The sequence below is a fragment of the Oryx dammah genome, unplaced genomic scaffold, assembly GCF_014754425.2.
Source record: "Oryx dammah isolate SB20612 unplaced genomic scaffold, SCBI_Odam_1.1 HiC_scaffold_28, whole genome shotgun sequence".
Classification (NCBI taxonomy): domain Eukaryota; kingdom Metazoa; phylum Chordata; class Mammalia; order Artiodactyla; family Bovidae; genus Oryx; species Oryx dammah.
In genome coordinates, this window is record NW_024070212.1 from 195,539 (window position 1) to 208,931 (window position 13,393).

Here is a 13,393-nt window from a genome sequence, read left to right on the forward strand (position 1 = left end):
GAAGACTCAATATTGGAAAAATGACCATACTACCAAATGCAATCTACAGATTCAATGCAATCCCTAAAAAATTACCAACAGCATTTTTCACAGAACTAGAACAATTTTTACTAGAAGTCAAATAAGGTCTTTATTGGTCGTTTAGTTGCTAAGTCATGTCCAACTCTTTCAACCCCATGGATTGTAGCCTGCCAGGTTCCTCTGTCCATAGGATTTTCCAGACAAGAATACTGGAGTGAGTTGCCATTTCTTTCTCCAGGGGATCTGCCTGACATGGAGATTGAACCCTGGTCTCCTGCACTGCAGGCAGATTCTTTACTGATTGAGCTACCAGGAAGGTCTTGAACTAGAACAAAGAATTTTACAATGCATATGGAAACACAAAAGACCCCAAATAGACAAAGGAGTTTTGAGAAAGAAGAATGGAGCTGGAGGAATCAACCTTCCTGACTTCAGACTGTACTACAAAGCTACAGTCATCAAGGCAGTATAGTAATGGCACAAAAACAGAAATATAGACCAATGGACCAAGATAGAGCCCAAAGATGAAACCATGCACCTGTGGGTGCCTTATTTTTGACTAAGGATGCAAGAATATACAATGGGGCAAAGAGAGCCTCTTCAATAAGTGGTGCTAGGAAAACTGGACAGCTATGTATAAAGCAATGAAATTAGAATACTCCTAACACCTTACACAAAGATAAACTCAAAATGGAGTAAAGACTTAAATGTAAGACCAGAAACTATAAAACTCTTTGAGGAGAACATAGGCAGAACATTAGATGACATAAATCAAAGCAAGATCCTTCATGACAAACCTCTTAGAGTAATGGAAATAAAAACAACAATAAACAAGTGGGACCTAATTAAACTTAAAAGCTTTTGCACAGCAAAGGAAACTATAAACCAGGTGAAAAGACAACCCTTAGAATGGGAGAAAATAGTAAGAAGGAAACGGAAATGAAACAACTCACAAAGGATTAATTTCCAAAATATACAAGCAGCTCATACAAGTCAATACTAGAAAAACACACAACCCAATCAAAAAGTGGGGGGAAAAGGCCTAAACAGCCATTTCTATAAAGAAGACATACAGATGGCTAACAAACATGAAAAGATGCTCAACATCATTCATTATTAGAGAAACACAAATCAAAACTACAACTACCTCACACCAATCAGAATGGCCATCATCAAAAATTCTACAAATGATAAATGCTGGAGAGGGCATGGAGAAAAGGGAACCCTCTTCCACTGTTGGTGGGAATGTAAATTGATACAGCCACTATGGAAATGGTAAGGAGATTCATTTAAAAACTAGAAATAAAGCCACCATATGACACAGCAATCCCACTACTGAGCATATACCCTGAGGAAACCAAAACTGAAAAGACACATGTACCCCAGCGTTCACTGTAGCACTATTTACAATAGCTAGAACATGGAAGCAACTTAGATGTCCATCAACAGATGAATGGATAAAAAAGCTGTGGTATATATATATACAATGGAATATTACTCAGTCATAAAAAGGAATGCATTTGAGTCAGTTTTAATGAGATGATGAACCTGGAGCCTATTATACAGAGTGAAGTAAGTCAGAAATACAAAGATAGATATTATATACTAACATATGTATATGGACTCTAGAAAGATGGTACTGATGAATTTATTTGCAGGGCAACCATGGAGACTCAGACATAGAAAATAGACTTATGGACATGAGGGCAGTGCAGGGGGAGGAAAGAAAGGGTAAGATGTATAGAGAGAGTAACACATAAACTTACATTACCATATGTAAAATAGATAACCAGTGGGAATTTGCTGTATGACTCAAGGGACTCAAACACAGGCTCTGTAACAACCTAGAAGGGTAGGATGGGGAGGAAGATTTAAGAGGAAAGGAACATATGTATATGTATGGCTGATTCATGTTGATATTCAGCAGAAAACAAAAAATTCTGTAAAGTAATTATCTTTCTATTAAAAAATAAATAAATTTTTTTAAAAGAAACTTAGTTGAAAAACTTTTGGCTTGCATTTCTTCTATTCAGTTCAAGTTCTTTATCTAACATTTGAGTTCTTTTAAAGAAACAGGCTGCTTGCAGCTCCTTGTTAGGAGGTCATCTCAGGGTGCATTTTCACTTAACCAGGTTAGTTGTAGGTATAATAATAACTAATTACAAAACACTCTGTTCAAACAAGTGTTCACACAGAAATATCCAATGTGTCCTGTATGTGTCTCTGAACTGCTCAGGAACATGCTGTGTGTGAACCTGGAAATCAGAGCCTGTGGCAAAGTTATATATTCTGCCCATGAAAGCTAGGTAGTTTTAGATTCAAAGTTACTTGGTTTGCTTTTCTTTTATTCAGTTCAACAACTTCCTTATCTAATTCTTGAGGTTTTTGAAAGAAACAAGCTTCTTGAAACTCCTTATTAGTCCATCTCAGAATGTATTTTCACCTAACCAGAGTTGTTATTGGCATAGTACTAACTATCATAGAACTCACTGTTCGAACACACATTCTCACAGAAGAATCAAGTGAGTCTTGTTTGTGTCCCTACACTATTCAGAAACATGCTGTGTATGAACCTAGAAATCTTAGTCTGTTTGTAAAACTTTATTTTCTGCCTCTGAAAGCTAGATAGTTTTAGACTGAAAGTTACTTGAAAAGCACTTTGGTTTTTTTTTTTTTTTTTTTAATTCAGTTCAACAACTTCCTGAGTATAACCCTTGAATTTTCTGAAAGAAACAGGTTGCTTGCGACTCCTGCCTAGGAGGTCATCTCACACTACAATCTCATCTAACCAGGATAGTGAGATGTATGGCACTCATCACTCATCACTCTCAGAACACTCTGTGGAAACAAGTATTCTTATGGATGGGTCCAGTGTGTCTTATGTGGGCCTTTACACTGCTTGGAAGCTGAAGGAATACATTCTGTGTGTGGAAATTGGGGCTTGCTGGCAAAAGCAGTATTTTTCCCCTGTGAAAGTTATAGTTGAGGCCTAAAAGCTGCCTGAAAAACACTCTGGTTTCTTTCCTTCTATTCATTGCAGTGACACCTTTAGTCAAATGATAATTTTTCTGAAAGAAATAGGCTGTTTTTAACTCCTTTCTGGGAGGTCTTCTCACAGTAGTTTTGTCTAACTAAGGCAATAGTAGGTATGACATTCACCACTCACAGAACGCTCTGCAAAAATAAGTTTTCTTATGGAAAAATCCAGTGCATCTTTGGTGTGTCTTTCCACTGCTCTGAAAATGCAGGGAAATATGCTATTTGTGAACCTGAGTGTGGCAGGCTAGATATTGGTGACAGGGGTAGGCGTTTTCCATGTGTATTGAAATGAGAGTAGTAGGTATGTAGACGGATATATTGGGTGAGGGGCCTGTTAGGGCAAAACAGGTAGGCATGAGGTGAGGTAAGTTGGGATGAGGTGGGTAGGTGTGTAGTGTGGTGGTTTGGGATGAAGAGAGTGAGAGGGTAACAGGCAGGAAGGTCAGGGGTCTCCAAACAGAGAAAATAGGCTGCAAGTGTCAGATATTTTTATCTCTCTCTTTAGAGACAGGAGGAAACAAACTGGGGATATATATTTTTTCCCCTTCTCTATACACATTTAAAAGGAGGTTTCTCTTAAAATACTGTGTTGCCATAATGACATCTGGTTCCACCTGAAGTTAACTATTCTCAAACCTTGAGTTAACCAATGCATTTTTCCTATGAAAATGTTTGTCTTAAGCTATGTTAATGTACTTTGCATTTACCCCAGACTATTCTTCAAGTCAGTTCCTCCTAATGGCTCAGAACCACTTGACAAACCAGTATGTTATACTCAGACATTGTTCCCCTAATCTATGCAAACAAAAGTATTTATATGGTAATCTGCCCTTCTACAAGATTCAAGTCAATCATTTTATTGCCTGGGATGACTCATTGGTGCCAAGATTATCCCAAAATACATCTTATGGATGAGGGGCCTGGTGCCATTCAGAATTTTAAGACATTCTTTTCTTTCATTAACAGACTGCTAGTGACTGTATAACATCCAGCTAAAAACTAGCAGGGGGGTACTCTTTCTGCCCCCTTCTGATGTCTATGTCAGAAGCTTTCTCTATCTCCTTTATACTTTAATAAAACTTTATTACACAAAAGCTCTGAGTGGTTAAGCCTCGTCTCTGGCCCCAGATTGAATTCTTCTCCTCTGGAGGCCAAGAATCCCAGCGTCTTTTCATGGGTCAACAACAACCTTTCAAGAGCAGATGTGAGGTGGTATTGGCTGGGGTGAGGAGGATGGCATGTGTGGTTGTTGTGGTAAAATGGGTAGGGGTGTGATGTGGCCAGTTCTGGCAAGATAGCTAGGCAAACACAGGTTAGGTTGAGGCAGGTAGGTTTGTGTCATTGAAGAACAGGTAAGGCATGGTGAGTGTGTACGATAACGGGTGGGTTGGATCTAGGCTGTTAGGCCTCCAGTGTATCAATGTGGGCTGAAGCAGGTAAGCATATTGTTGGAAGGGTTGTGGAGAGGCAGGTAGGAGTGTGATGGTGTAATTTGGGTGAGGTAGGTAGGTGTGAGGAGGTGTGAGTTCATGAGATATGAGTGGGCATGTTGTGGGGTGTTGTGGAGAGTTGTGTTGGCATGTGACACTGTGGGACAGAACAAGTTGGGAGGGGTGTGGCAAGGCAAGTGTGGTGACAGGTTTAAGCTTGTGGCAGGGTAGACTGGGGTGTCAGGGATAGGTATTTGTGGAACAGGTTTGGGTGATGTGGATAGGCATGTAACAAGGTGGGGTGGCAGAAGGAATATAGGCATTACAGGGGCAGCTAGAGGCAAGACAGGTAGGCCTGTCAAGGGGCCTGTCAGGATTAGGCAGGTTAACATGTGTTGGGGTAGGTTAGGCTGCCTAGTGTATATGTGTGGTTAGGCGGGTTAAGGATAGGCAGGTAGGCATATAGCAGAACAGCTTGGGGCAAGGTAAGTATGCACATGGCTGGGCCAGTTTAGGCAAGGCAGATAGCAGATAGGCATGTTATGTGGTGCTCTGGTGTGTGGTAGGTAGATGTGTGGCAGAAAGGATTGAGATAGGGTGGGTAGCCATGTGGTGGAGGGGTTTGGGGAGGTGGGTAGGCATGAGGAGGCGCAGGTTTGGAAAGGTAGGTTGGTGTCTGGCAGGGTAGGTTAGGGTGGAGGGTGTAAGCATGTGGCAGGATGTGTTAAGGAGAGATGGCATGTAAGGTAGGCATTTGCTGGGCAGGTTGGTGCCAGGTGAATAGATATGTGGTGGGGTAATTTAGGGTGATGCATATAGGCATGTTACAGGGCAAGGCGTGGTGTGGTGATAAGTTTGTAGCAGGTTGCATTGAAATTAGGCTGGTAGGCCTGTAGAGGAACATGCTGGAGCAACTCGTGTATGTGTGTTTTGGGGCAAATTGGGGTGAAACATGTAGGCATGGGGCAGGACTGCTTGGGGTGAGGGGCTAGGTGTGTGGCAGAGCAGGTTAAAGCATGATGCATAAGCATATTGAAGGACAGGTTGGGATGAGGCCTACATAAATGGCATGCCAGTTTGGGGTGAGGCAGGTAGACAAGTGGCAGGGCAGTTCGGGGTGACAGGGTTAAGCATGTGGCAGGGCAGATTGGGTGGTGAAGTGGCCATTTGTCAGACGGTTGGATAAAGTGGGTGAGCATGTGAAAAGACAGGTTTGGGCTCCACATGTAGGTGGATTGTGGGGCAGGCTAAGGATAGACGGTAAACATGTGGTGGGGCGGGGTGGGGCCAGTCAATAGGCATGTGACATGGTGGGCTTGGAAAGGGGAATAGGCATTTGGTGGGACAAGTGAGAGTGAGGCAGTAGGCATGTGACTGGGCAGGTTTCAGTGAATCTGGCAGCTGTTTGGCATTGCAGATTGGGGTGGCATGTGTAGTTTTGTGGGAGGAAGCTGTGGCAAGGCACATTTTCATGTGGTGAAGTTGGTTGAGGCAAGGCATGTAGGCCTCTGGTCGGGTCCATTGAGGTGAGGCACCTAGGAGTATGTAGAGCCCAGCCGGGGTGAGGTGGTTATGTATGCAACAGATGGGTTGGAGTGAGGTGGATTGGCATGTCATGAGGCAGGTTGGGGAAGGATGATCAACATGTAGAGAGGCAAGTGGGTAAGAGGTGGGTAGGTTTGTGGCAGGGTCGGTTGAGGTGAGGTGGGTAGGTACAAGTCAGAGCAAGTTGGCAAGAGGTGGTTTGGCATGTTAGGTGGGAGATTTGGCATGAATAGGGTAGCAGTTTGGTGAAGCTGATTGGGTCAAATGTGTTGGTGTAAAGCTGGATGGGTTCAGTAAGGCAGGTAGGCATGCAGTGAGGTGATTTGGTACAAGGGGGGCTGGCCTGGATGGTTAGGTGTATGGAGAATGTGATGGATAAAACAGGTAGGTGTGTGAAGGGATGGAAGATAGGTTCGTGGTGGAGTGGACTGTGGCAAGGTAAGTAGGGGAGTATAAGCACAAGTTGGGGAGAAGAGAGTAAGCATGTGGTAGGGCGTGTTGGAGCAGGGTGTGTATGTGTGAGATGGGACATGTTGGCTAAAGCAGGTAGGCATATCAAGGGTTAAGTCCATATGAGGTGGGTAAGATTGTTGTGGGGTATGCTGGGGTGAGCTGTGTTGCCATGTGACAAGGTGAGAGATGAGGCTGGTCTGCATATGGCAAGGTGGGTTGGGTTGAGTTGGGTAGGTGTGTGGCAGTACAGGTTGCAGCATGGTGGGTAAACATGAGTCATACTGGGTTGACAATAAGTGGATGTGTGGCAGAGTTTTGTGGTGAATAGGGTAGGGCATTTGGCACTGTAGAAGGGGGCAAAATGGGTAAGCATTGGCTGGACAGATTCAGCGAGGCAGGTAAGCATGTGTCAGGGTGGGTTGGGGCAATGCAGGTAGGCGTTTGGAGGGAAAATTGGTGTGGGGCAGGTGAGCATAGGCTGGGTAGTTTGGGGTGGTGGGGGCAGGTGTGTGGTGGGGCTGGTAAGGTGATGCAGGTATGCACACGGTGGGGCACGTTGTAGTGAAGTGGGTATACAAGCGGTGGGGTATATTGAGGTGGTGGAGACTGGCATGTTTCTGGGCATGTTGGGGCAAGGCTCTCAGACCTGTGTCAAAATGAGTTGAGATGTGGCCACCTGGCTTGTGGCAGTGCAGCATATGGCAGAGCAAGTGGGCATGTGGAGTGACAGATTCGAGTGAGGTGGTTAGGCTTCTGGTTGGGCAGGTTGGGGTGAGGCGAGAAGGCCTGTGACAGGGTGGATTAGAGTGAGGTGGGTTGGAGGGTTACCAGGTGGGTTGGCAGGATGCATATAGGTGAGGTATGTTGTGGTGAGGTGGGTAGGCAAGTGGCAGGGCTGGTAGGGGTGACAAGGTTAAGCATGTGGCAGGACATATTGGGGTAACAGGGATAAGCACTTATCAGGTGGGATGGGGCCAGGAAGTTGGGCAAGTGGAGGGTCAGGATAGGGTGTCATGTGTAGGCAGGGGGGTGGTGGTAGGCATGGGGTTAGAAGGTTTGGGCAAGGCACATAGGTGTGTGGTGGGACAAGTTCAGGCAAGGAGGTAGGCATGTGGCATTGCAGATTGGGGTGGCTGTCAGTGTGTTTCAGAGGGTTACAGCAAGGTGGATTTTTGTTTTTCAGTGTGGGTGGAGGCAGAGCAAGTAGGCCTATGGTGGGGTCTATTGGAATGAGTCAGTTATGCTTATAGCGAGGGCAGTTGGGGCTAGGTGGCTATGCACCTAGGGGATCTGTTGGTGTGAAGTAGGTAGACATGTGGCAAGGCATGTTAAGTGAGACGTGTAGGCTTATTACCAGGTGGGTTGGCAGGAGGCATATAGTTATGTGGTGGGGTGTGTTGGGGTGAGGTAGGTAGGCTTGTGGTAGGTCTATTTGGTATGAAGTGGGATGTGTGCTGTGGGGTGGGGTGGGGAAAGGTGGTTAGGTGTGTAACTGGGTGTGATGGGCAAAATGGGTAGGCATATGGAGGGGTGAGTCAGTGCAAGGGGGATAGGCCTTGGTGGGGCAGGTTGGGATGAAGTGGGTAGGCAAGTTTAAGTGCAGGTTTTAAGAAGGAAGTTGACATATGGAGAGGATTTTTATGTGGCAGTGTGGATTGTGGTGCAGTAGGTAGGCCCATGGTGGGGTCCTTTGGAGTGAGTCAGCTAGGCATGTGGCAGAGCCAATTGTGTTAAATTGGCTATGCATCTTAGAGGTGGGTTCAGGTGAGGTTTCTCAATGTGTGGAGAAGCAGGTTGGGACGAGATAGGTAGGTGTGTTGCAGAGTGGGCTGGGGCAAGGCAGGTAGTCCTGAGTCAGAGTGGATTTTGAGATATGAGTAGGTTTGGGGAGGGGAGGTTTGGGGTGAATGGAGTAGGCTTTTGGCACAGCAGGATGGGTTGATGCAGATAGGCACTGGTTGAATAGGTATAATGAAGCATGTTGCTGGGTGGGTTGGTGTGAGTTAGGTAGGCATTTGGAGGGGTGAGTTGGTGTGAGGCATGTAGGTGTATGCTGAGCAACTTGGGGTGGCAAGGGTAGGTGTGGGGTGAGGTGGGATAAGGAGAGGTATGCAGGCATGTGGTGGGGGTTAGTGTGAGGCAGTAGGTAAGTGGTGGGGCAGATTGGGGAGAGGGTGGTAGGCTTTTGACAGGGTAAACTGAGTCTCAACCACTAGGCTTGTGGTGGTGTGTGGTTCAGTGGAATGTGTAAGAATGTGGAAGGTTGGGTTCAGGCAAGTTGGGTAGGCATGTTGTGGGGTAGGATGGAACTAAGTAGGTAGGCATTTGTCTGGGCAGGTTGGCATGAGACTGGTAGGCCTGCAATGGAGTGGATCAGGGCAGGGCATGCAGGCATCTTTCAGGGTGAATTGGATGTATCCTTGGAAAGTGTTGAGCCAAGGAAGGTAGAGGTGTGACCAGGTGGATTTGGTTAAGGTGGGTTGGCACGTGGGAGGGTGGATTAGAGTAAAGTAGGTAGGCATGTGGTGGGGTGGGTAGGTCTGGGTTAGGTCTGGGTGGGTTAGTCAAGCAGTTAGGTCTGTGGTGGTACGGGTTGGCCAAGGTAAGTGTGTGTCTTGGTGTAAGGGTGTCGGGGTTAGGAGTGTGGAGATGTGAATTGGGGTGTGGAATAGTTGTGTGGCAGGCCAGTTTGGTGCAAGGCGGGTAGCCATTTGAAGGGGTGAGTTGGGTTGAAATGGGTAGGCGTGAGGTATTGCAATCAGGATGCAGAGATTGGCATGTGGCAAGGTGAGTTAAGTTGAGATGTGTAGGTTTGTGTTGGGGCCGATTCAGGTGAGGTGGATAGGCATTTAGCAGAGTGAGGGGATCAAGGCAGGTGGTTGTGTTGTGGTGTGGGTTTGGACAAGGTGGATAGACTTCTGGTATGCAGGTTGGGGCATGACAGTAGGTGTGTGGCTAGGTGACATGAGGTGGGCAGGTTATGCATGTAGCATGGCAGATTAGGATGGTGGGGTTAGGCACTTGGGGGTGAGGTGGCTGGGTGTGGGGTAGTGTCCACTGGGGCTAGCAGCTAGTCTTCTGGTGGGGCCAGTTAAGGGGTGGCAGTTAGTTGTTCAAAGACTGGGTTGGGGAGAAAGGGGTAGGTGTGTCATGGGGCAGAGCGGGAAAATGTGTCTAGTCGTGTGGTGAGGCAAGTTGGGACAGATGGATAGGCATGTAACGGGGCAAGTTGGGGGAGGAGGGTAGTTGTGTGGCAAGGTGAGTTGGGTGAGGCAGGTAGGTGTGTGGTAAGTTCATTTTGCTTGAGGTGGCTACGTCATTGGCGTGATGGGTTAGAGTGAGGCAGGTGTCATGCAGTGGAATGAGATTGGGTGAGGCAGATATCATCCGGCAGTGCAGGTTGGAGTGAGTTGGGTATCCATGTGGGTAGGCATGTTGGGACAAGGTTGGTGGTCACGTAATGGGGATGGTTAGGGCCAAGAGAGTAGGTGGAAGAGGACTGGATTTTGGCGAGGTGCATAAGTTTGTGGTGGGTGGCTTGGGTTGGCAGGAATAGGCATGTGGCAGGGCGGGTTGGGGCAAAAGGATAAACATGTGGTGGAGCAGGTTGGTGTGAGGTGGAGAGACATGTGGTTGGGCAGGTTGGGGTGAAGAGGGTAGGTGTGTGGTGGGGCAGATTGAAATGAGGCAGGTAGGCATGTGATGGTGTGTGGTTGGGCGAGGTGCATAGACATGTGGTGTATGGCTGGGCAAGGTGCGTAGGCATGTGACCAGGCAAATTCATATGGTGGTTTTAGGCATGTGGTGGTGCAGGTTGGGGCAAAATAGGTAGGTGTGTCATGGGGCAGGTTGGGACAAGGCAGGTAAGTGTGTGGGCAGGGTGCATTAGCGCTAGCTGAGTAGGTATATGGTAGCCATGAGGACCTGTGAGTTCATGTAACACATGTAGGTTTGTTGCAAGGCATGTTTGGGTGAGCCATGTAAACATGTGGCGGGTTGGGATAGAAGGCGTAGGTGTGTGGCAGGGCGAGTTGTGGTGAAGCAGATAGTGGGTTAGGTTTAGGCTTGGTGCGTAGGCCAATGGAGGGGCAGGTTGGGACAAGGCTGGTAGGTGTGTGGTTGGGCGTATTGGGGTGACACAGATAGGCACGTGGCAGGATGGTTAAGGGTGAGGGGTATAAATGAGTGGCACAGCAAAATGGGGGTGTGGGCATAGGTGTATGTGGGAAGTACTGGGTTGAGGCAGGTAAACATTTGGAGGGGTATGAGAGGACAAGGTGGATAAGCTTATTGTGGGGCAAATTAGGGTGGCAGGTGTAGGCATGTGGTGGTGTGGGTTAGGGATGGGCAAGTAGGTGTGTGGCAGCTCAGGTTGAAGAGAGATGGGCACATGTGTAGGGGGATGGTTGGAACGAGGCATGAAGGCACGTCATAGGGTAGGTTGGGGCTGGCGGGTAAATGTGTCGTGGGGCAGGTTGGGATGAGGCATGTCGGAGTGTGGTGGGATGGGTTGGGGCGAGGCTGTTAGATATGTGGCAGGGTTGGAAGAGGCAGCTGGCATGAGTTGGAGTGATTGGGCAAGAGGCGGGTAGGTGTATGGTAGGGCGGTTACCAGCAAGGCAGGTATGTGTGTCCAGGGGTACTCTGAGGCAAGGCAGGTACACATTTTAAGGAGTGGGTTGTGATAAGGGGCTAGGCAGGTGGAGGGCCGAGTTGGGACAAGGCAGAGAGGCATGTGCTCAGGCAGTAAGGTAAGTAAAGTAGACCTGTAGCAGGTCGGCTTGGAGTGAGGCAGTTTGCCTGCAGTGGTTCTTGTTGGGCGGGCTGAATATGCATGTGGAGGCGCAATTTGACGTGGTGAGGGTGCACATGTGGTTGGGCAGGTTGGTGCAAAACAGTTGAGCATATGGTGGGGTGGCTTATGGTGAGGCAGTTAGGCATGTGCCAGGCAGGTTGGGGTACAGTGGGTAGGCCTACGGCAGGGTGTGTTGGGTGAGCTGGTTAGGTGTGTGGAGGAATGAGTCCATATGAGATGGGTACACATGTGTGGGGCCTGTTCGGGCAAGCCATGTGAGTGTCTGACAAAGGAATTGGGCAAGATGGATAGGTGTGTGACAAGGCAGGTTAGGGTGAAAATGGTGCATAGCAAGGCAGCTTGAGTGAGGCAGTCAGATGTGTAACTGAGTGGGCTGGGGCAAGGCAGGCAGGCTTGTGGATGTGGGTAGTCATGTTACTGGGCAGGTTAGTGTGGCGTCTGTAGGCATGTGATGGGTGGGTTAAAGAAAGGAGGGTAGGTGTTTGGCAGGAAAGATTGTTGAGTGGTGCAACAGCATGTGGATGGGCAGGTTGAGACAATGTGAGTAGGCATATGGAGGTGCATGTTTGGCATGGCTATAGGTGTGAAGCAGTGTGGCTTAGGGTGAGGCTGGTAGACATGTGGGGGAATGGGTTAAGGAGAGGTGGCTGTTAGTTTGGCAGGGTGAGTTGTGAGATGATAGCAGTGAAGTTGTGCAATCTGGGCAAGGTGGCTAGCTGTTCATGTTGCAGGGCTGGTTGGTGCAACATGTAGGAAGCATGATACAGTGGGTTGGGACAAGGCAGGTTGGTGTCCAGCGAGGAGGATTGGGACAAGGCAACTGGCATGTCGCAGGGCTGGTTGAAGTGAGGTGGGTAGGGGTGTGGTGATGTGAGTTGGTGTGAGGTAGTTGGCACGGGTGGGACAATTTGAAGTGAGGTGGGTACTCGTCTTGCAGGTGGGTTGGGGTGAGTTGAGTAGGTGTGTGGTGGGGTGATTTCAGTGAAGCAAGTAAGCACAGGCAGGGCAGGTTAGGTTAGATGAGTAGGCATGTAGTACCCTCGTAGGTAGGGTTTGGGCAACATGGATAACCATTTCAAAGTCCTCGTAGGGGTGAGATAGGTAGGGGTGTAGCAAGGCAGGTTAGAGTGAAGCTGCATGGTGGGATGCACTGGGGCAGAGTGGGCAGGCACAAGGTAGGGCAGGGTGTGGCATGGTGTTTAAGCACGAGACGAAGCAGGGTGAGGTGAGAAAGGTAGATGAGTTGTGGTATTTCTTGCATTAAGGGGTGTAAGCATGTGGCAAGGCTGTAAGTGTGTGGCAGTATGGGTTGGAGTGAGATGAACTGGTGTTTGGCACAGCATGTAGACATGTGGGTCATTGAGGCAAGACAGGTAGGTGTATGTTGCATGAATGGAGTGAGGTGGATAGGTAGGATGGGTGGGGGCAAAGCAGGTAGACGTGAGGCTGTCCAGGTTGGTATGAGGCAGCGAGGTAAGCAGTGGAGCAACTGGGTGCAAAACTGGTGGACATGTGGCAGAGCAGGTTGGGATAAGACAGGTGAATGTGAGTCAGAGCAGGTTTACAACAGGCAGATAGCCCTCTGGTGAAGTGGGTTGAACAAGTCAGGAAGGTGTGTGGCTCGGCAGGTTAGGGTGAGGAGGGTAGTCATGTATTTCGTTGGGTTTGGACAAGGCATGAAGGCATGTGGTGGAGAGGTTTAAAGTGGCAGGAATAGGAATGTGCCAGGGCAGATTTGGGAGAAGCAGGTATGCATTTGGCAAAGCACGTTTGATGCGAGGCAATTAGACATGTGGTGAGATGGACTGAGTGAGGCAGGTAGGTGTGTGGCAAGGCAGGTTTGTCAAGGCACTTAGATTTGTGGTGAGTCGGGTTTGTGCAAGACATGTAAACATGTGGAGGGTTGGAGTGGGGCGAGGCTGTAGGTGTGTGGCAAGATGAGTTGGAACAATGTTAGTAAGCATTTGTAGCTTTGGGTTGAGTCAGGGTAAATAGGCGTATTCTGGGTGGGTTGTGGTGAGTTGGTTAGTTGCATGGCAGGGCAGGTTGAGGCATAGCAGGCAGTTGTGTGGCAGAGTGGGATGGGTTG